The 21,479-nt window shown below is 37.8% G+C and overlaps 1 long non-coding RNA gene across 2 annotated transcripts in view; it reads right to left on the bottom strand.

The window, feature by feature from the left end:
- Positions 1 to 21,479, bottom strand: part of LOC133220028 (uncharacterized) — a 901,957-nt gene that overhangs the window by 431,469 nt on the left and 449,009 nt on the right. For both annotated transcript variants that reach the window (XR_009727626.1, XR_009727627.1), the window contains exon 2: positions 5,203 to 5,277. This is a non-coding gene — a long non-coding RNA (uncharacterized LOC133220028). The remainder of the gene's footprint in view (positions 1 to 5,202; positions 5,278 to 21,479) is intronic.

The raw sequence follows: 21,479 nt of genomic DNA, 5'->3' as shown, positions 1-21,479 counted from the left end.
CAAGTACTGTATGATTTCCTTAATTTATCATAATTTTCCTGCTGGATACTCCACAGGTTTAATACAGTTTCTCTGAACAACTGGGAGTTTTCTCATTATATACATACACATGTATATATATTTAGCTGTTTATATGAATTATACGATTAAGTGGCATAGTAGCTAATTGTTTTGTGCTTCCTAGAAAACACCAGGCATATAACTATAACATGCCTGATATTAAAACCTTGTCCTATGAATAGAAATTAATCTTCTAGAAATCCTACTTAACCTGCACATTTTTCCAACCCAAACAATTTAATATTCTCCCTGCAGGATAGAATAAGGAAAGAACAACAACAGAAAGTGTCTAATTGCACCTTATCTCAGTTACATAATTGAGTCTAAAGAGAGGAGCTCACCAGAACTACCTCTGAAAGGGTTATAGATATTTTTGTAACTTCATACCTACCTATATATTTTACTGGTATTTATTTCTCTGAAAGATAAGGTAATCTCAAATACAAGGCCATCCCTGGTCTTGATCAAGATAGCTATAATAGAAACAGTGTTACAGCAAAGGCAAATGTAAGCAAAGGAACAGTTCTAGAAAAATAAATAAGTACACAGTAAAAAAAAAAAAAACCAAAAAAACAAACAAATGAAACACCCCCCAAAAAAAAACCTACCAAGAAAAAGAGGTTAAAAAAGAAAAGCAGTAAAAAATACAACAAAAGATACATATTAACAAGCTGAATTCCTCCATGAATTCATATTATCTTGCTATTTGTCCTTGAAAAATATTGCCAAAGTTTTAAGACTCTAAAAGGAAATCCTTCTTTCTTCTTCAGTATAATTAACGGAGCCTTGTGAAATGTAAATTGCTTCAGCACATGCAAAAATATACAATACTTGTCAAATATCAGAATTGTTTTACTATTATTTTTATTTCCTATTTAGTGCTATATTTTTTTATATATGTGCTATTCTGAGTATGGTCTCATGGACCACCTAACATCTATTCTCAGTTCTATGATAACTGAATATCAAAGATGGAATCACCCATCCAGACCACAGCACTGCCCTGAGTGTTGTACCTAAGTGACAAAGCATCTATCTCAAAGAATAAAGATTCTTTAACAAAGATCATCATTTTGGGTCAGGTGCCCTGCCTCTGTGTCCCTCCTCACTGGCAGAGCATGAGAAACTGAAAAGTCCTTGACTGAGGTAAGCACAACATAGCAACAGCTAAATCATTGATGTGTTATCAGCATTCTTCTCAGACTAAAGTTGAAAACACAGCACTGCGCCAGCTTGTAAGAAGGAGAAAAATGTCACAGCTGAACCCAGGACACTGACAGATAAAGCTAGTCATAAGGTGGCCTGTTAGGCTTACTGTAAAATCCTAGGAAGTTTATCTTGAATCCCTGAAATGTAATAAATTACTGCTGGAAATACATAGTGCATATCTGTAAATGTCTGCTTTACTGAGATACTGAATACCACAGAAAACAAGTTTCTTATCATAGCATTTCAAAGTTTAGAATAACACAATTATTTTTACTATAGAATATTGGAATATAGTAATAGAATATGGCTTCTGGTGTAACAAACACTAGTCATATACAAGTGAGACTATGCCAGACTTCTACTTTATACATCTACACTGAATCAGTAAATTAAAAAAAATAAATGTTTCTGAAAGCAGCTTTCAGAACACGTTAATGAATCCTTTGCCTCAGAGAACTCCCTTCAAAGATCCAGTTTTGATGTGAGTTTTCAGAAAAATTTCAGTACATCTAAGCTACTAAAGAAAGATCAGGAAGCAACCTTGAACACTGTCTTCCTGGAGCATCCACACTGTTCCTTTTCTCTATTTCTGCTTTGTGCAAATTTGACAGGCAATTTCAAATGCAGTCAGTATACATGATTATTCCCAAAAAGCAATGGTTAGATGAGCCGAGGTTTGTCTTTAATCTTATACATTCCTCCAATGTCAACTCTGTAGGCTTTGTACGCTTGGTCAAGTGCACATGTATTTGTACCACATTCCGGTATCTATAAAACAAATTATTTCAACAGCTTGAAACTGGAAAACCACACCAGAACAAAACCAGCACATTAGGGTTACCAGTAATGCTATGCATAAGAAATGAGGGACAGAGCTCATTGTGTGGATATGGCCAGACCAGTCTAGCCATTTATAGTCATAAGCACAATACAAGTGAATTTTTGACACTTGACCTTGCATGCAAGTTTCTGGAAGAGTTTTCCTGTTCACCCAGGTGATCAAATGAGCAACAAAATATATTAAAACACAGAATACTTGTTAATGTAGAATGAAAGTACTAGAAAAGAAAGTTCTGTAGCCACGGCTCCAAAATCATAAAGAGAAATGATATTTCAGGCAATAAAGTGAGGACATCTAACTAGCACCTGAGACAAATTCATATTTCTTTTCTTTTGTCAAATATTAAACCATTACTATCTCTGGTCTTAAAGGCCAGATAGGGTTTGGAAAGTTGAGCACAACAATGTACTAGTCAAAATCTAGCCAGAGAAAACTGATGCAATTTGGAAGACATATTGTCCTGGAGAAATATTAAGAGCCTTTTTATTGTACAGATGGTTTCCTGATGAGAACTGTGATATACCTTGCTTTCAATTTAGAGGTTTTGGATTCTGACACTTCCTTTGGATTCAGATACTCTGCATGCTGGAAGCTTTCTCAGCAGACATCTATCATACAGATCATTTTTCTGGTCACTCAGAGAGAGTTAAGAAGAGACGAACAGTGGACTGTAGTTCAGTAATTGAATGTTTTTCTAAATGCAGGCTAAGTAATGTGGCTACCTATGTAAATATACAATAAGCTTTGAATATGACGCAAGCTAAACAAATACTTAAAAACTGTGGAACTGTAGAATGACATAGGTGAGATGTGAACTCTACAGGTCACTCACTGGAAGCAATGTCAGACTTCAAGTTACCTTAGAGAAAAGGAAATAGTAAGCAAGGTTACATTATAATAGGGGAAAGGCAACATCTCTCTCATGTTTGCCTGCTTCCCCTGCTTCATTCATCCATCCAGTGTTGAACAAGTCAGGTGTTACCAGACCATTGACCTATGTACAGCTTTATGTTCTTCCATGCCTTCTTGAATGATTCTGCCATCTGGTCATTCACATTGATCAATTCTGGTTCTATGACTGGTCTTACCTCATTGGTAAGGAATACCCAGGACCCAAAGCAAACTGGAAATTTTCCTCTTACTGACCTGTGCTGGGTTCAGCAGTAGCAGTCATTTTTCTCCTTCTTAGTAGCTGATGCAATGCTGTGGTTTTGACTTTCTGTCTGGGAACAGAGCTGATAACACTGATGCTTTTAGTTGTTGCTAACTAATGTTTACCCTGACAGAGAGACAGAAGAGACAGGACACTTGACCCAAACTAGCCAAAGGGGTATTCCATACCACAGCACGTCATGCCCAGGATGTAGAACGGGGGGCAGTTACCTGGAAGGGCTAGATTACCGCTCGGGTCAGGCTGGGTATCGGTCGGCAGGTGGTGAGTGGTTGTATTCTCTTCCCTTATCATTGTCATTTTTGGTGGTAGCAGTAGTGGTTTGTGTTATGCCTTAGCTACTGGACTGCTCTTATCTTAACCCATGGGAGTTACATTCTTTCGATTCTCCTCCCCATCCCTCCGGGGGTGGGGGGGTGTGAGACAGAGACTACGTGGTTCTGATTTATGGTTGGGTTTAAATCACAGCAGTTCTTTGTGGCGCCCAACGTGGGGCAAGAAGGGTTGAGATAATGACAGATCTTACCAGAGTGTGTCTAATCGTATTTGTGATAAGCATTCATTGTTTCAGATTAATAGTCACTTGTCAGAATGCTGATTTAGTGTCTCTCGAAGTTATTGTTCTTGATCTCACACTTTCAGCATGTTGTACCTTACTTACAGCCGGTATTTGCTGTGTTAGTGTTTATCGGCTGGGGGCCTTGGGCTGAAGTTCTTGTTTCATTGTACTTTATGTAAATAACTGGTAATACAATAGAATCAGCAATCATGAAACTAATTTGGCTTTCGTTCTCAGTATGGTCACCACCTCTGTACCTTGGGAAGTATATAATAGAAGCGTATAACAATTATACATCTTTTTTCTCCTCCTCAGGTGATCAGCCTATGAGGGAGACATTCCCACACACCCTAGTGACAAGTACAACAGCTACTCGAACTCTGACTACAACAGATAATGCAGCTACTCCAACTCTAAGTACAGCAGCTATACCAACCCCAGCAACAAGTACAGCAGCTACTCAAACTCTGACCACAGCAGACAGCACAGCTACTCCAACTCCAAGCACAGCAGCTACACCAACCTCAGAGACAAATACAGCAGCATTGTTTGACAGTTCTGAAGGTTTTGAATGGCCTTTGGGTACCCTTGAGACCTGCTTGCTGATTGTGATGGGGATCATCACCATGTTGGCACACATACAGAATGTGTTTTATCCACAACCACTTTGTCTGATCTTGAAAGTTAAGTGGAGTCAGATTTGGGTCTCATCTAGGATTAGACAACAATATAGGAGGACCACCAAGAGATTTTCCCCAAGGCTGGACAGTCATGAGTGACAGGGTGTGTGGGACAGTATGGGCAAATATCTAGGCCACGGAGTCAGCAATGACAAGTTGCAGAAACTGCTGAAGGAGAGGGTGAATTATTTTGAGCCCGGTGGGCCCATGACACTTCAGGCCACCAGGACAGAGATGCAACATATAGATGCACTCATGATTGAACGGTGGACTTAGCAATGAACACTATTGCCGAGGTTATTCACTAGTGTGAATACTGCACACAGCTTCTCCTGCTCTGAAAGACTGTTGCAAGAGATGAAGCCCAACATCATGGACCAGATGGACTCAGCAGTTTTATGGGGATTGGTCCATGCACTAAGGGATGATCTCTCACTCTCTCTCTCTCTCTGTGTAGATGTATACATATGTATATACATGAGATAAGAGTGATGGTATATTGAAAATATGGGATCTAAGCATGACGTGAATAGTATGGAATAAGGGGTGGATACTGTCCTGAGTTCAGCAGTAGCAGTCATTTTTCTCCGTAGTAGCTGATGCAGTGCTGTGGTTTTGACTTTCAGCCTGGGAACAGCACTGATAACACCGACGTTTTTAGTTGTTGCTAACTAATATTTACTCTGACCAAGGACTTTCTGAGTCTCATGCTCTGCCAGGGAGGAGGGGAAGCTGGGAGGAAGCAGAGACAGGACACCTGACCCAAGCTAGCCAAAGAGGTATTCCATACCACAGCACGTCATGCCCAGAATGTAGAACTGGGGGCAGTTACCCGGAAGGGTTAGATCACTGCTGGGTCGGTCTGGGTATCCGTCAGCAAGTAGTGAACAGTTGTATCCCCTTCCCTTGAAAGGTGAACCCGACCCTGGGGTGGGCTTGAACCACCAACCTGTAGGTTAACAGCCGAACATGCTAACCAATTGTGTCACAGGTTATTTCCCTTATCACCATTAATATTGGTGGTAGCAGTAGTGGTCTGTGTTATACCTTAGTTTCTGGCCAGTTCTTATCTCAACCCATGGGAGTTACATTCTTTCGATTCTCCTCCCCATCCCTCCAGAAGCCAGGGCAGGGGGGAAGGGGAAGAGTGAGACAGAGACTGCATGGATCTGATTTACAGCTGGGCTTAAAGTACATGATCTAAATATTTTGTCATTCTACCGTATTAGGTGTCTTTTCAACAATAATCTTGTAGTGTTTCCAGATTTATCTCCTCTTCTACTGTGTCAGCGATAGGCCAGGCACCTCAGGTTTTGTGTTGCAGCTGTTGTGAGGAAAACAGCTTCAACTCAGGGAATTTTACTTAATTTATTGCTAGTTAATTCAAAATTTTAATTATTGATTTAGATATTCAAGAAAAGAAAAAACAACACAGATTTACAAGTAAACAGCTTTCCTCCTTGTGTTTGAGTCCTTGCCATTCCACATCTCAATGTCCCTTGTTATCATCTCACATTGCACTTGTGCCCCCTCTCCAATTCTTCTGACCGTGCAGGACGGTGGCTGTATCAGTAAGTAACATTTTCTTTCTGCTGATTGGTTCTTGCTTCTTCATCATTTCTATGGCTGGATAATTCTGTAGTCTCTTAGCAGTTTCTGTGTCCTGACATTTTTCACTTGCAGTCTACAGTCCCTCAGAGGTACCTTCTCTGGCATGGAATTCCTCTTTCCTTTTCCTGATTTCTCCCCAGTGACAGCTCCTCTATGTGTTCCATCCATTTCTCTGGAGGTGTTTTCTACATACCTCCAGTAACTGCTGTCTTTTCCTAAAAAGGTATGAATTAGGGCACTGGGGACTCCCCTGCCTTTCTGTAGTTTTGGTGCAAGATGAGGAGTTTACTGCAATGTCAGAGCCTACCAAAGCCAGATGTGCCTGGCCCAGAGCAGCTCAGAATCTCTTCTACAAAGAGTATCCTGCAGCCATCACCTACCCAGCCAGCCTACCAGTTACACTCAGTACAGTGCTTCTGTAGGTACTTTATTACATCACCCATATAAATGTGGTCCTGTCCCTGAGCCTGGACCTTGAGTCAGATAACTCACACACCCAGGTATAAAATGTGTATGTGGTACATTTGAATTATCTTTTTTCCATTCTGGAAAAGATTTTTCCATTCTTCTGTGCCTTTCAAATTCCAGCTACCATTTTCCACCTCATTTTTTTCTCCAAAACTGCCCACTTAAAAATGTAAGTGCAACTTTTAGCTGTTATATTCTGACTTCTGTTGAAGTATATGAGGCTGTTTTCCTAGAGCTTCCTTCACTAATATTTTTCTTCCCTTGGTTCCTTTGGAATTTTATGATGTGTTTACTCACAATTAGGGACTATAATAATAACTTTACAAGATGATGTGCTAGTGATGACAATATTCCTTTTGGAAAATGCTGCATTTACTTCTAATTACGTTAGGGGCTATTTCAATTCTGGGCTTGGGTATTTATATAATGAAAAAATATGGTGCTTTAATTTGTTTTTATAGCATTAATAGGATTAAATTTAGCTACACACATATAAACAAATTATTCCATAAATACATTGTGTTTAAAACATTGCAAAATTATTTTTGTAATTAGATACTTCAGGTATGATTAACATTTCAACGTATTTTAAATTAGCTGGTTATTATTTGTGAAAAATTAAACACCACTGTGGCATTAAGGGTGATGATAAACCTTCAGCTAAATGTATATAAGCAGCTGCACACTGACTACTGTCTGATGCTGAACGTATTGGTTTGTGATCAGCAGAATAATGTCCTATTGGAGGCCAGTCACCAGCAGTGTGCACCAGGGATCAATACTGGGGCCAATACTGTTTAATGTCTTCATTAATGAGCCAGAAAATGTCAGGGCATGCACCCTCAGCAAGTTTGTAGATGACATAAAACCACAAGGAGTGGCTGATACACCTGATGGGTGTGCTGCCATTCAGAGGAACAGGGTGGGTACTTGGGCAGACAAGAATCTAATGAAGTTCAGCAAAATGAAATGCACATTTCCCCCGGGAAATTCCTGTGGAGAAATAACCTCATGTACCATTTATTGCTTGTTGCTGACCATTTAGAAAGCAGCTTTGTAGAAAAGGATCTGGGGGCACTAGGAAAAGTGTCTCCAGGTCACTGATCATGACCTTTCCCCCCACTGTGGGGGAGGCCACCACAAAAGTGTTGTATCCAGCTCTGGGCACACCAATACAAGAGAGACACGGCCTTACTGAAGAGAGACTAGCAAAGGGCCACTAAGATGTTTAAGTCACTGGAGCATCTCTCACATAAGGAGATACGGCATAGCTTGGACTGTTCAGCTGGGAGAAAAGAAAGTTTTGGAGGACCTTTGCATGCATATAAATACCTGATTCGGGATGAAGGGAGGGGAGCAATAAAGAACCTGGAGCCAGAATGTTCCCTGTGTCATCCAGCAAAAAGACAAGAGGCAATGGACAGAAATTAAACCCAAGGAAATTCTACTTAATCATAAAAATATATATTAAAAGAACAAACAAACTTTTTTACTGTGAGGGTTGTTAAATTTTGGAATAGGCTGTTCAGTGAGACTGTGGAGTCTCCATTTTGGGAGGTATTCAAAACCATCTGACTGAGCACTGTCTTTGGCAAACTGTTCCAGCTAACCCTTCTTGGAGCAGGACTGGAAGAGACAGCCTCCAGAAGTCCCTTCCAACCTCATCCATTCTGTGAGTCTTTGGCTTACAATACCAGATATCAAGTCCATTGAGGAATACTAAGGACTTTTGACTTACAAACTTCCTTTTCACTTTGTAGGATTTCTTTAAATATTCTGTGAGAAGATAAACAGAAATCTCAGGAACATCAAACACGTTTTAAAGTGACAACATATTTAGAGAAAAGAGGGTATTATTTTTATTATTACTATTATTTTCATCATCATCATCATCATCATCTTCATCATTCAATTTGGATCATGGTTAGGAAAAAGTCCCAAACAACTCTTTCTGAAGATTATGTCCAGTGGGGGATCTGACTAAATGTAAGCCCTTAAAATGAAAGAGAGGAAGAGAAAGAGAAAGAGAAAGAGAAAGAGAAAGAGAAAGAGAAAGAGAAAGAGAAAGAGAAAGAGAAAGAGAAAGAGAGAAAGAGAAAGAGAGAAAGAGAAGAGGAGAGGAGAGGAGAGGAGAGGAGAGGAGAGGAGAGGAGAGGAGAGGAGAGGAGAGGAGAGGAGAGGAGAGGAGAGGAGAGGAGAGGAGAAAAAGAAAAAGAAAAAAAAAGAAAAAGAAAAAGAAAAAGAAAAAAGAAAAAGAAAAAGAAAAAGAAAAAGAAAAGAAAAAGAAAAAAGAAAAAGAAAAAGAAAAAAGAAAAAGAAAAAGAAAAAGAAAAGAAAAGAAAAGAAAAGAAAAGAAAAGAAAAGAAAAGAAAAGAAAAGAAAAGAAAAGAAAAGAAAGAAAAAGAAAGAAAGAAAGAGAAAGAAAGAAAGAGAAAGAAAGAAAGAAAGAAAGAAAGAAAGAAAGAAAGAAAGAAAGAAAGAAAGAAAGAAAGAAAGAAAGAAAGAAAGAAAGAAAGAAAGAAAGAAAGAAAGAAAGGAAGAAAGAAAGAAAGAAAGAAATACTACTAAAAGTCTACCAATGCAATTACAATGGCTGAGGTGTTCAATCTTAAGGCCTCTTGAAAATACAAACACTTTAAAATGAACCTTTCTTCATGTTATTTTTTTCCTCCTTTATACCTTACCCATCTATCCTTCTTTTCCTTTTTCTAAATTATCCTTTAAATATGGTTAAGTGTAAGATAGGGGGCAACTAGTATAAATTGAATCTGCCTCGTAATAGATACTTTAAAATTTATAAAATCTACATACTGGAAGGAAAACAGCATAGGTTACCTATTTCCATTGCCACAATGACAGAAAGAGCATTTACAGGAAAAGCAGCTGGAAAGTAATAGTGCTGAAATTCCCCTTTTCAGGGAGCTAAATTCAGAGTCTTAGTTTCTTTCCCCGGTGTCTCTAAGCTGCTGACGTACATGTAAGTAACTTATGAGCATGTGTTCACGAATATTTGGAATTACCTGCATAAACATGTTTAACATGCAGGAGGGACACTTGTTTGGTTACACACTACATGACCTGTGTAAAGTAGGATGCTAGCTGCAGGCACTTCAGGCCCATAAACCATATATATATATATATATATGTATATGCTGTGGGTATAGGACACAAGAGTATCAGTATCAAATACTAACATTGGAGGTAAATGCAAAGTGTAGGTTGAAAATCTTATTTGTTAGCATTCACTCAGGTGTATTTGTACTTTGGATTCATTTGAATAATAAAATACATCTTCAGAGAATGGAATCAGATAAGGAGTATTTCTGTAGCACTAAAACCGTCAGATCTGAGGATTGTATTGTGATAAAAAATCAAGATAATGATCAAATACCAACAAAATTGTATACATCCTGAAACAGTCTTAGGAACTCAGGAATTATGTCACTATATGAACCCTTTGGGACATAACAGGAAATTAAGAGGGCTGTTAGGTCAGACAAACGAGTATTGCCAGTAGCAGAATCACAGCAGAGTTGCAGAGATGAATACTCATCCCTGAGACTTTACTGAAGGAGCAAATATACCAAAGAAGATGAAAGAACAGTGCTGAAAAGAACTTGTAATTGCCTTGAAAGGAGCTTACACAAAAATGATATCACTAAGATGATGCAGGAGATGAGGCTGTAGGAAGGAAATTCTCAGTAGATCTCTACCTAAAAGCTATAGCTATGCACATCAGGGAGTTTTATCCTCATGCTACTCAGCATCAGTACTCTCTTGGTTCCAAAACAGAAAAACAAACAGAATCCTCAGCATGGTGCCCATTACAGATGGACTTAGCTCTGTCAAGTGTTTGCCATGCCATAGTGAATCTAGTAAAAGTCAGAATCTTTTAAAAAAGTAAAAAAAAAACAACAAACTTTTAAAAAAGGGGGGGGTGTTCTGGAATAAATATCAGCTGGTAAGCAGGGACATTTTCTTCTGGATGAAAATTATATGCCTTTCATTGCATTGCAGGAGAAACCCTCTGTTCTTCAGATGTTATGGGAAGATGAAGTTACCATAGCAGAAATGTTTTTAGCTCTACATTTAGCTCCTACAAAGGAGTCTTTTAAGAAAGTTTGTGACAGCTTAAGGCAAATCTATGAAAATATAATTTTGTGTTAATTGTATGAAAAAAATTTTTCAAACCTTGAAAATACTATATTTTGAGTTCCTCCAGGGAATTTTTTCAAGTAAGCTGATATCTCATTCAAACCTCCTTATGGCATTGATTTGGAATATTAAATATAATATAAAATAAAATATTAAATCAACAGGAGGTCCAGAAGGCAGAGCTAGCAGTTTAAATAATTTCTTTGATGCTTATTAAAATGGTCAAAATATTGAAAGTCGATAGAATGAAGAACATTAATATATAAATCTAATATACAAAGTCTTTGTACTAGTGAATGCAAATATCTTGGCTGGCATAGTAGTACAGCTTCAAAAATGCTCTGAGCCAGAGACATACTTTTTCTCCCCTACAGTTACAGACATTGGATACGCTTCAGCTCAATGCAGCCAGGAATTTGTAGGCATAGACATGAAGTAAATGCATTTTTTATAACAGAATTTTAGGAAGATGGAAAATAGACTGGTGTAGCTTTCATTGCATTTCCACTTGCTGGCTACTTTACCTGAAGCATAATATTAACATGTTAATAGTGAGGAAAGCTGTTTAGAAGTAAGCTAAAAATGAAAATAAAAATAAAAATTAAAAAAAAATTTAGTCCCATGCAGCTCATATTTCTTGAGAAAAGGAAAAACAAAACATTTTTTCTTAGACTGCCTGTACAAGAACCTGGATGTAGGTTCTAAAAGAGGCAGGACATCCAGTCTCTCTACATACATAATGAACTGTTTGAGGATGGAACAAGAAGAGAAAAAAGGATTAACCAGTAACATGCATAATCAGATCCCCCAGAGTGGCACATATGAACAAAAATTACAATAATTGTAATACTGTACTCACAGAGGATATAATTTTTTACACAGATTCTAAAATGGAGTAAAATCCTCCAGGATGAAATAAGATTAACAGAGCAGTCTGAAGTAAATTTTAGGTGATAGCTCATTCTAGATTACAGTGATCAGAGATTTCCTCTAGGTCATGCCTCTGTACCACTTGCTTGAAAGTCATTTTCACAGTAAATTGCAGTTTAATCCAGCATTCAGGGCATATTGACTTCACCTCAATATTTAATCCACAGAGAATATGGGCTGTTGTCTTTTTTGTCTTCACTACTGAGATCAGAAAATTCATGCTTTAGCTTTACAGGTATCCAGTTTATTTCCCAATGTGCTGAACAAGAGAATAATTATGAGCCAACAGAGAGACAGTGAATTATTGTATTTGTATACAGCAAAATAATGATGTGTATCATAGAGCTTTTAGTAAACTGATTTAAGGAGATTAAAGTGAGAATAAGAGCATAAAACAGAGCAGTGAGAAATAGAAGCTGAAAAATGCAAGAAACTTTAGTTAAAAAAAAAAAAGCAGTATTTAAGCAATCTGAACATGTATTTAGATGAACAATACCTTCTGCCTTTGTCTAGACACTAAAAGTTTGGTGTCAATAAATCTTGCAGTCTGGGTTCTTGCTTGATAACATATTCAGCAATATATATGTGTTTTGGGTTTATACAATGTACATTCTATAAATATTTTTAATTAAATATCTACTTTATTGATGTCTATAGTTACTGAATCTCATAAGCCATGCAGTCTTTCTGATTCTGTGATTCTGACTGTTATTCAATATTAATTATGGAGTGAAGGATTTTATTCCTAGACTTAGTGTTTAGTAATCTGTATTTAGTGAGAAGTATCTATTAGGGAAAGTGAAGTCTGGTGATGTTTTGTTCAAAAGGAAGAAAAACATATGTAAAGTTTGTCCATTCAAATAATAAAGACCTCAGAAGTCAATGTATTGAACATGAGTGTAGTTTTAAATGAATTAATAAGTACTGTGAAATTACACCATTAAGAAAAAACATCTGTTCAAGTACTTTGCTGAAATGTGGCCACCTTGGTCATAAAGGGAACACTGACAATATCTGATCTGCAGATTAAAGGTACAAAAGTCTTTTCTGTATTATAACAAATGACAACAATTCTCCATCGTTCCCATGTAAAAGGGCAAAACTACAAATTAATTCCTGTCTAGACAGAAGAAATAATGGATTTTATCTAAATTGTCTTCAGCCACTGCTGGGACATTCAATGAAAAGCTCTACTACTAATGAATAAAAAGACAATTTTTTTTACAATTAATGAGTCACAGATATTTTAAGCACTGCAATTCGAGGACAGAAAGCTATTAGACTTTGAGAAAGAATGGAAGAAAATAATGAGATCAGAAGGGTGAGTTATTTTTGGTACCTGAGAAAGGTTGTTGTTCTAATTCAGTATGTATCATGCACCAACAACTTTAAAATGAGAAATCCAAGGAAAACATGTTTGGATCTTAGATACCATCTGGAAAGTTCAGGTGAAGAGAATCAAGCACAGGGGAAGTAATAACATCAGTAACTGAAAATATGTCTGTAGAACACATATTTTTATTCAAAATATAAAAAAAAAAAAGCAAGCAGATGGTAGAATTTGGAAGGGAAGAGTAGAAATTGACATATTAATAGCCAGATTCTGCAGTGACAGAAATAAACAGAGCTTTCCCATTTATTTTAATTAGAGTAGAATAAAGTATATCATCAGAAGTGGTGAGAAAAGGTTGTAAACCTCAAAGACCACATTCTCCAATTGGTGCAGTTTTCTGCTTTATAAACATAAATTGGACTTCAAGGGGCTAAACATAACCACTGGCCAAGTCCTCTAGTCAGGTAAATAGTTATCTATCTGGGAAAAAAGTAGCAAAGTAGATTCATTCCTTTCGACTTAAATGAGTTTTATGATGGTAAGATGTAACAAAGACAGATACTCATTTATACTGGTTCAGTCACTTAATAGAAACTAGGGCAGCACTGTACTTTGATCTTCAACAAAACTAGGTAGCTCAAATCAACAAGAAAAATCTAGCTCCCCTGTGATCCTATGCTTTCTTTACATAGTTCATTTTGTTTTTGAGCAATGTAGGGTATCTGTCACTAAGATATAATTACTGCTAAATTGCAGAATTCAGTGGCATTACACAAATATGTGTATCATGCTCTATTCTGCAATTACAATTTATCCTCTTCTAGGACATTATGGAGAGGTAGGTCATTCTAAGTTCTCAAGGGTGTATGCTATGTTTAAGCACCTAATAAGGTATAATAATTTAACACACAAAGGGCATGAGGAAAAGTTTACCTAGCATAAACAATTATATATAAAGCAAACACATTATTTGTACTGGAGCTGCATTTTCAAACTGAATTAATACATTTTATCTCTAAAGATCATTGTGTTGTGTAAGCAAAGAGGGAGCGACAAAATGTTAGAGAAAGTGTGGTTGCATAAGGGAACTTTGTCGTTATTTCAAAATATGTAGCTACATACATGTTAATTACTAGTTCTTGTCCTTAATTAGAACAAATTAAAAAAAAAAAAGGAATATAAGTGGAACTGAGAATACTATGTTAATTTACAGCAGTGTCTAATTTCTTGAAATACAATAATTAAATACTAATCCCTATAACTATTTTTCATTGTTAAACTGCAAAATGTATTTATTTCTCAAGCAACCTTACATTTTTACAAGAGCTCTCTCTTGTGGTTATAAGTGTTTCTGCATTATAACTAGTTCAAATATTTTGAGGACCTTTGAAAAATAGTTTTTATACTGCAATTTCAGGTAACAGGAAAAGCAATAACCTAACCCTGTACAGCCATGCAGCAGATAATGATAAGATAATGATAAATCTGAACAATCTAAAAATACGCTGTTTATTCTCTAAGGCATAAAGGCTGCTGAAAATAATTTCCTATATTTTAATCTAATAGAAAGTTTTAAAATCATAGCCAGCATAGGAAGGATGACAAGAACTAAGTAGAATCAGAACTTCATCAGAATCAGCTGATCAGAAATCAGAATCAGCAGAAACACTGTTGCAAAAGCAATGATAAGACAATTGAAATAAATTAACATATGTACAGGAGGGCTGGTCTGTCATCACACAACACTAGAGAACTCCTTAAAAATGGAAAGGAAAGGATAACAATGCAATTGCTTCAGCCACTTTTGTGCAGTGATATACCTCTCTTTATCCTCTCATATCTCTGTAACAAGAATATTCCTGTCGCAAGTGAGAGATGCTCAGAAAGGGTTTGAACGAAGTTGTTGAGTGGCTTCTTTGATGTTCGTTTTTGTAGTGATCATCCTACAGTAATAAGTCATTAAGCTGAACTGTGTTAAGGACCTGTTCCAGAGTGCCTTCGGACTGAATTCATGCCTGACCCAAACCTTCTACCTGCACTGGGGTGACAACTGCCTTATTTCAACAAAAGGGGTCCCTCAAGAATCCTTTACTGGCCTGTGTGTCTGGACTATCTCCTTATTCTATCTGGAATGTGGGGATTTTCAATAATGATGTCTGCTTACCAGAGGAGAGTAGAGAGCAAGACAGCTTTGGAATATGGTCCTGTAAGGGAACTGTGGTTACTATCAAGGATTATACATTTCAGCTTTAATGCATATGAGTAATGGGACCTAAAGTTCTTTAATAAGGACAAAATATCAGTCTGGAACCTAGTACAACTGGGAGTTACACTCACCAATGTTTGGCAAGTAGATTAATTGCTCTTTACTAACATGCTCTCATCAAATGGTGATGAAATCTCTTCAGGCAGGCTACAAGTTTTTTGTTTGACATGGCTTTTCTGCTTCACAGAGTCATGTATTGATAAGTAGTTTCACAGATAATAAATGATAAAACCAGCTCTCAGTCCTCCCTAGCTCACTGATGTGTTACAATGAGGCTTCACTGACTCATTTATTAATGTTTTAGCAGTACTCTGATACCATCAGATGGAAGATGTTATTTCAACACAGTTCATTGTCTCATGAAAGGTAACCAAAGAAATTAAGTTTAAAATATCTACAAAACCTTTCATAATTTTAGTGTTTTTCTAAATTTCCATATAACTAATGCATATTTTCCTAAGAAGGTCAACAATTGGCACCAGAAATCAGAATGCTGGAGTTTTTTTTCAAATTAGTCAAGCTTTTTTCGAAGTACTCTCATCTGTAGTTCAGATATTGCTAAAAGAACATTATAAATTAAAATCTTCCATCACAGAAGCTAAAGCTCTGTCAGCAGCAGTAAATTAAACAGAACTCAGAAACCTTCCTGGGCATGGGGTTAAATAGAATGACCTACATCTATTTAGTAAATGTTTTTAGCCACAGAGAGAGAGTGGCTGAATACAAACTGCTGGCTGACATTTAAACATAGGAGATCTGACTTCCAAAAACATACTCATGAATTAGTTTAGAACTTCCTAGTTGGCCCAAGTCAAAATAGTTCTAGAGAATGGTTTAAAAGCTCAAAAATACAATTGCATTTCAGTCCTGGCAGTATCACCTTCATGGATCTGTTTATGTTACTAACATAAAATTAAGTCTACAAAGAGATTGTGCATGGAATAGATACAAAAGCTGAGATCAGCGAAGAGCTGAAGAAATTTATGGCGTGATTTAAATATTTTTTCTAGCCATTAAAGCTTTATTGAACTAGTCTGAAAATACACGTCATTACACTCCTGGCTTAAAATAATAATTCCTTCATAGAAGTTAGAGAGAAAAAGACAAATTGAGTTAAATCACACTACTGAGTTTCCCAGTATAGATAAAATTATATTTAAAATAAATAAATGTCACAATTCTGAAAATAGGTTGTGATTTTTACAATAAATAATGGCAAAATGTCAACAGTTTTATTCAAATCAGTAGTTTGACTGACTTCAGAGGCTATATGTCTGTGATTTAAATCATTAAAAATGTAAGACTGGCACACATCAGTCCCAAGTTTATGCAAACTCAGCATGAAGCCTGATACTACCAATGGTATGACAGTATTTAAAGCACTGCAGGGCAATCTTCTTAGACTCCAGCATCTGGCTTTGATTTATCATTCTTTAACTGTACATATATATGGAACCTGCATGGTGTAGGTAAATAGTTTTTGTGGTGTTCCAAACTCTGCAGGTTGGCAACAAGTTTCTCCAAGACCCTCTGCTGGCACTGACAGTTTTTTACTGACTTTCTCTATTTCCACAAGTGCTTCTGATTCAGTTTGGAACTGAACCATAAACCAGGGAATAATAACTGGGAATGGACTATTTCATGTATTGAAGCCAGTACAATAAATTTTGAAGCTACAACATCATTAAAAAGCAGAGAAAAGGAGTGCCAGGCCTTGGCAGGGGGGGTGGCACGACTGCCGTTTTCTATAAGGTCATGCCATGAAAGCACAATAATTGGTCATGTATGTTATCTGTGATGTTGCAATGAAGTTTCATTTTAGAATATATGCCACACCTTTTAAAAATTCTTAGCACTTGACATGGTTTAGTGTGAGGTGTCCCTGCCCATGGCAGGGGGGTTGAGACTAGATGGTCTTAAGGTCCTTTCCAACCCTAACTACTCTATAATTCCATAAGAGTTGCAATCAATGCCTTTTTGCCTCCATCATTACTGGTAAGATTTGACCTCAGGAACTACAGCAATTGAGACCAGTAGGAACCTCTGAATCAAGGAAGACTTACCTTTGCTGGAGAAGGATCAAGTTGTGAAATAATTAAACTAGACATACACAAGTCCATGCACCTTAGTGAGATGCATCCACGAGTGCTGAAGGTACAGTAATACGAAATATATGCTGAGATTTTAAGTAATGTCAATGGCCTAGTCCTGCCTAGTTTTCATGGTCTTGGCAGATCTGAAGTTCAGAAATGTGCTGCCTATGATATATCCTACTTCTTGCTCTCTCTTATCGCTTAACACCTGATCACTGCATGAGACAATATGGGTGGGGGCCTTTTCATATAACTTTTGGTGCTTGCACTGCAGATGTGAGTCTTAGCCACCCTGTGCCTCCTGTTTTCCTGGGGTGAAAAATGTCACTTTTGGAGTAGGACTCTTTTTCCCAAACACAAATCTTTATTTTGGGATGAAATTACTCTTGTTCAATAGTAGCTGAGAAAAGCATTTCAACCAAGGAATTCAGAATCCCGTGGCAGCATTGGCTGGCTCAAGTTTCTTGTCTGGAGAAGAAGCTACGCCCTGCTTCCTGCCTGCTTGCTTGACAGCCATGATCATGTAAGTCTTTGCATGTGCAGATATTATATTTAGCTCAGTATTCGTAGTTTACTATTGTTTTGACCTAGGTAATCTCACTACTGATCTGTATTAGTTACTGTACTATAGAGGAATAGAGATAAATTGTTTATCCCTGAAGCTGTTGGACTGTGTCTGTAGACATATTGCAAGCTTATAACTTCGGACAGCCTTAAGTCCTTATACCATATGCTTACTGATGTTGCTGAGGACACGGGTACGATGATGACTCACGTTCTACTTGCTGTCCACCAGGATCATGAGGTGGTTTTGGAAAAGCTACCTCCTCTAGCCAATGGGACCCTAGACTGTAGTACTGTTTGATATTCTGTCCTAGGTGCATAACATTATATTTATATTTTTCAGACCTGTCCTGGTTTCGGCTGTAGCAGTTATTTTTGTTCCTTCCTAGTAACCAATGCAGTGCTATGCAGAAGCAGAGATGGGACATCTGACCCAAGATAGACAAAGGGATATTCCATACCACAGTGCATCATGCTCGGAATATAAAGTGGGGAGGAGATTAGAAAGAACGTAAAAGATGCAGGTTGAGATAAAAACAGTTTAACAACTAAAGTACAATATACTACTACTACTACTACTACTACTATTACTACTACTAAGGCAAACAACAAGGGGAGACAATATAAAGCTAAAAGCAGAAAGGAAAAGAAACAATAAACACAAATGATGCACAATGTAATTGCTCATCACCCACTGACTGATACTCACCCTGACCTCACCAGTGACCTGGGCCTTCTGGGTGACTCCCCCCATTTTACATAGTGGGCATGATGTGCTGTGGTATGGAATACCCCTCTGACTAGTTTGGGTCAGGTATCCTGTCTTTGTTCCCTTTCAGCTCCTTGTGCTCCTCCTCACTGGCAGAGCATGAGATTGATATGTCCTTGATCAGGGTAAGCATTACTTAGCAACAACTAAACCATCGGATGTGAAATCAGCAGTGTTCTCAGATTAAAGCCAAAACCCAGCACTGCACCAGCTACTAGGAAGAAAATTAACTCTATCCCAGCCAAACCAAAGACAGTGTTGCACTAATTGTATCGGTGAACAACAATATAATGCTTTGAAGATAGGGTGTAGAAAAGAGAAACTTGACAGTAAGAAATGTAAGACCAAAAAGAAAATTTATTTTTGAGTAAGAGACAAAACAAAACCAAGCAAACACAGAAGACAGTCAAGAACATACAAAATGAAATGATAGCTGCAAGAATTCACTTTGGATTTATAATTTGGAACTTCTACAAACTGAGAAGATTTACAGAACAGTATGGAATGTAATGGCATAACATGGAATAGAACTAAACAGTTTCAGTTGGAAGTGACCTACAATAATCACCTAGTTCAACTGCCTAAAAACTTCAGGACTAACCAAATGCTAAAGCATGATGTCAAGGGCATTGTCCAAAAGCCTCTTAAACACTAGTGGCACATATCGACCATCTCTTTAGGAAGCCTGTTCTAATGTTTGACCACCCTCTCAGTAAAGAAATGATTCTTGATGTCCAGTCTAAACTGCTCCTGATGCAGCTTTGAAACTTTCCCATGTATTCTGTCACTGAATACCAGATAAAAGAGACCAGCATATACTTCTTCCCTTTCTCTCCTCAGCCTCCTTTTCTCCAAACTAAACAAGCCCAAATCCTTAGCTGCTCCTCATAGGATATTCCTTGAGGGTGTTTCAGCAGCTTTGTTGCCCTCTTCTGGACACATTCAAGGACCTACACATCCTTCCTAAATTACGGGGCCTAGAACTTTCCACAGTACTCAAGGTGAGGCTGCATCAACACTAAATAAGAGTGGGATAATACCCTCTTTTGACCAGCTGGTTATACTGCTTTTGATGCACCCCAGGATGCATTTTGTCCTCCTGGCTGACAGGCACCATTTGACCCATACTGAGCCTGTTTTCAACTATCACACTCATTTATTCTTGAACAGCATCTGTTCCATGATGAGGTACTCATTAAACACAGTCCCATTAATTAGAAGTCAGAAAATGCTATAACGTGGGGTTTTTTATCTAGAGAATGGGCTAAGCTATGTCATATATTGCCAGATGAACATATGTAAATATAGTCATATGTGTCCAAATGGTCTGATTTGTTATTGTATACATTTTAAAAAGTGCATTTGTTTACAAAAAAAAAAAACAAACAGAAAATGATAAGACTTTCTTTGGAAATCTGTTCTACCCAAATGGCATGACAAAAACAGAAATCTTGTCTGTGAAATTTACTTAGGTTTTAGTTTTTCCCATAGGTGTTTTTGGAAAGAGGACTCAGAACTTGCTTATGCTAAGAAAACCACTGCAAGTGTTTGAACTAACAGGACACTATTATGTAGCAGTACTCTGTTCCTTTAAACATCCACCAGATGTCAGTACACACTTGAACAACCGCCGAAGTTGTAGCACACCGATGTTTCTAACACAAATCTGATCGTTCTTATACATAATACAGAAATGCAAAGTTCCATATCGCTGATGGTTTTGCCAAAAAGTACAAAATAGTACAATGAAAATCCTTGTAATGTCTAAATGACAGACACACACACACACACAAAAAAAAAAAAAAACAACAAAAAACAACAGAATCTGTAGTGCTCTATATCTAGCACTTATTTGACTACTAGTTAGCTAGAACTGCTCTTGAGTTGTAATAGAAAATACAGGGCAGAGAATGGCACTGTAGACACCATAGCCATTCAGATTCTTAAATATAAGAAATGAGGGGAAAAAAAGAAAGACATAGACTTTGTCAGTCTTTATAAAAGAAGGCTAATGAATAAATTTATTACTGCATTCAAATATGTAATAAGTTGTTATAGTGTACAAGGAGCCAAACTGTTCTTAGACAAGTATAGCTATAGGATGTTGGACAATGGATACAAGCTGCAATAAGGAAAATTCTGTTTTAACCCCATTGGAAAAAAAAACCCTGTCGTGGTTTAACCCAACCAAACAGCTTGTTCACTTACTCCCAGTGAGTGATGCCAGGCTGGAAGCAATCGAGGCCCACGTTAGTCCGCCCCCCCCCCCTTCCCCAGGGGCTGCCACAGCCTTTCCCTGCTCCCAGAGGGGTGGGGAGGAGAATCGAAGGAATGCAACTCCCACGGGCTGAGATAAGAACAGTCTAGCAACTAATGTACAATACGAATCACCACCGCTACCACCAACGACAACAATGATAAGAGAAAATAGCAAAGGAAAGGAGTACAATACCACGCGCCAAACCACCAGTCCGACCCGGCCGACCCCCTCTCCTTCCGGGTACCTCCCAGTTCCCCCCAGGCATGACGTGCTGTGGTATGGAATACCTCTTTGGTCAGTCTGGGTCAGGTGTCCTGTCTCTGCTTCCTCCCGGCTTCCCCTCCTCCCTGGCAGATCATGAGACTCACAAAGTCCTTGGCCAAACCAAAACATCATTTTTATCAGCTTTGTTCCCAGCCCGAAAGTCAAAACACAGCACTGCACCAGCTACCAAGAAGGAGAAAAAATGACTGCTGCTGCTAAACCCAGGACAAACCCACAACCCACAAA

This window comes from Neopsephotus bourkii, unplaced genomic scaffold, assembly GCF_033783945.1.
Source record: "Neopsephotus bourkii isolate Nb327-2 ecotype Australia unplaced genomic scaffold, CSIRO-AGI_Nbou_v1 NB_1394, whole genome shotgun sequence".
In the NCBI taxonomy this organism is placed as follows: Eukaryota; Metazoa; Chordata; class Aves; order Psittaciformes; family Psittacidae; genus Neopsephotus; species Neopsephotus bourkii.
This window is presented reverse-complemented; position numbering and strand designations above follow the sequence as displayed.